Genomic DNA, 3,350 nt, shown 5'->3' on the forward strand with positions numbered 1-3,350 from the left:
GAAAATTTTAACAAATACAACATCAGATTTGAAACTATTGCATTACTACAATATACTCAAAGGCAAAATGAAGTTTCATCACCAATTCTTAAAAAGTGCATCTCCATAAACTTTGTTCGTTAGTCTTGTTTGTCAGTTTCACTGCATAAAATATCAAAGATAAAATTAATATTACGATTTAAGTAATAAAATATTTTAACTTGTCAATGTAATTAAACATACCTGGGCTTGTTAACTGTACAGATAGTCCTATAATGCCCAAATTGTCCACATCTACTACATGTATGCTTTTGCCTCTCTTTCTTTTCTTGTGCTTGTTCTAAAGTTGATTTAATTCTTGTAGCATTGTGTGGACGACCTTTGGTTCTTGCTTACTTTTCCGGGTCACGAACTGTAATTTGCGGAATATATTAGATTGCATGTGAAGTAGGTATCTGTGGAAGATCCGAGTCAGGAATATGACTGCTACCAGCATCTATTGCTTGACACCCTCTGACTTCTTCTTCAACTCTCTCTATGAAACTTGTTAACAAAGAATCAAGCTCATGCATTCTCTTATCTGACTCAAAGGCAAGCTCCAGTGCATTGTTGGTTTTTGCTTTCAAAGCCTAAGATTTCAACAAATTTATTTTTTCTACACCGCCTGCAATGTTTTTGCCAAACACAACATTACTAACTCTAATGTTACGATGTCGAGCATCTATAGTCCAACGGTGTACAATATATATATTGGGTAATGAACAACATTGTCTGTTGAACATTAGAGTGTACAATATATGTTTGCATAAAACACCACTATTCTCAAACAAAACCACAGCTGCAACTATACTGTAATTCTCTACATTCATCATAAGTAACAAACCTCCACTTTTCATTGCTTTCATCTAAGTTACCAACTCGCCATAAAACAGACTTTTCTTCTTTGGTCACCTCTTGAAGGCCAAGAACACCACACCCTTTGATCTTATTCTGAAATACATGAAACATAGTGTGGGTATAACTACTTCTAGCTTGTCTTTCAATTGGATGCCCAAGGTAAAATTGTGGTTTTGTATTAAGAGTTTTAAAATCTTCATGTGCTTCACTCAATCGTCGATGTGTCACGGTCTTTTCATATTGAGTTACAAATTCTTTTTAACTGTGTTTGTGAATTCACATATCCATCAAAGAATGAGTTGATGCTTTCACTCCTTTGAGTTGATCTCATTCCTGCAAAATGCCTTTTAAGAAGCATGACACCCAATGGTCTCGATACATATGTACATAGTTTGCAGCCATCCATCTTCTTCTATTATCTTAAACTTCTCCTTCATCTCGAGCCAATGCAAATTATAGTTCTCAATGTTACCACTATTACACAACAAGTCCTAATATTTTTGAAATTCTTCACCATAAACATAATTCAAAGTATGCAAATGATCAGCAATATGTCGTTGCAGATGCCAATAACAATAACGATGCCTTGTGTTTGGAAAAACTTTATGAATGACATTACACATTGCTCGGTCTTGGTCTGTGATGATAGCACCTGGTTCAATTCCATGCATACAGTTTAACCATTCCTGAAACAACCAAACAAATGTTTTTTCTTATTCATCAGCTAGCAATGTGCAACCAAATAAAATAGATTGCCTATGATGATTCACCCCAGTAAATGGTGCAAATGGAAGACTAAACTTCTTGGTTTTATAAGTCACATCAAACACAATAACATCATTAAACTTCAAATAAGTTACTCTTGATTTTCCAAAACAAATGTTTCTTCTTGTTCATCAGCTAGCAATCAACCAAATAAAGTAGATTGCCTATGATGATTCACCCCAGTAAATGGTGCAAATGGAAGACTAAACTTGTTGGTTTTATAAGTCACATCAAACACAATAACATCATTAAACTTCAAATAAGTTACTCTTGATTTTCCATCTGCCCAAAAAACACTTCTCATTTGTCCAGTACAATCTACTTTCAATGCAAAATAAAAATCTGCATCATTAGCCGCCTTTCTTTGAAAATATTGGATAACAGATATACATTTATTATCAATATTGTTGTGCCTTTGAGTTTTCATATAGTCAATGCACTATTGTGGTGTCACTGATTCATCTTCTCTTTCACTTATTGCGTTAATAACACGAGAAATAGTGGAAGGAGCAATACCTTCTTCTTGCAAACATTGAATTATTATTTTTACACATTTTACTTCTATGAAATTGTTGATGCGACCTGTGCATCTTTGCTTTATCTAGACTACTGAGCATGTGGTTTGTATGATCTTCAATAAAACCTATAACTTTCCATGTTTTATCCTCCATTAATTTTATTCTCATCATTGCTTTACAGCCAACTCTGTTCTCTTGCCGATGATTAATATTTTCCCCTATATCTCTCTTGTCTTTATTAGATCTGTAACCTTCTTTGTCACAAACAAACTTTCTATTCAACACTTCTTTATCTTTCTGGGAGTAATTCACTGAGCTTTTTCTGATCCAAATCTCATCATCAATGCATACGAGTTATAATAGTCATAGGCCTCCTCATGACTATTAAAACTTCATTCCTAAACACGTTTTTTTCACCCATTTGCATTTGACTAGCATTTCTACATTCAAATGTATTATCATCATTAAAAATCATGCTATTTATCTCCTCCATTCTGAAATCAAGATAATTGTTCAAAAATATATAATGTTACTCAATGTTACTAATTGTTCAAAAATATATAAAGTAAATATTACTCAATGTACCTTGAAAAGAGGAGAGCACAACTAGGGAGGGCACGATTTCGCCGGCTAGGGAGGCCGCGAGAGATGGGGGAGCACCCGAGTAGAGATCCATTGGGTCGGAGCGCAGAAATTACGGATCTGGTTCTGAGCAGAGGTGGGGGAGCGCCTGGAGAAAAAAAATGGAGAGCGTAAAGGGGAAGAAATGAGGAGGAGGAACTGGTGGGGAAGAAATAAGGAGGGGAAGCGCCTGGAGAAAAAAAACGAGGAAGATAAAATGGAGAAGCGCCTAGAGGAGGAGGAGCGCCTGTAGAAAAAAAATGGGAAGAAATGAGGTAGCCCGTGACCTTGAGAAAGAAGAAGATGGAAATTTGCAAAAAAACCTCAGGATCCGCAATTCCCTCATGCCGCTATTTCTCTTCCAATCAGCCTGCGCCACATGAGCTCGAGCGCAGGAAATTTCCTACGCTCGAGCTCAGGAAAATGAGGTAGCCCGTGACCTTGAGAAAGAAGAAGATGGAAATTTGCAAAAAAACCTCAGGATCCGCAATTCCCTCATGCCGCTATTTCTCTTCCAATCAGCCTGCGCCACATAAGCTCGAGCGCAGGAAATTTCCTACGCTCGAGCTC

The sequence above is a fragment of the Asparagus officinalis genome, chromosome 1 (assembly GCF_001876935.1).
Source record: "Asparagus officinalis chromosome 1, Aspof.V1, whole genome shotgun sequence".
NCBI lineage: Eukaryota > Viridiplantae > Streptophyta > Magnoliopsida > Asparagales > Asparagaceae > Asparagus > Asparagus officinalis.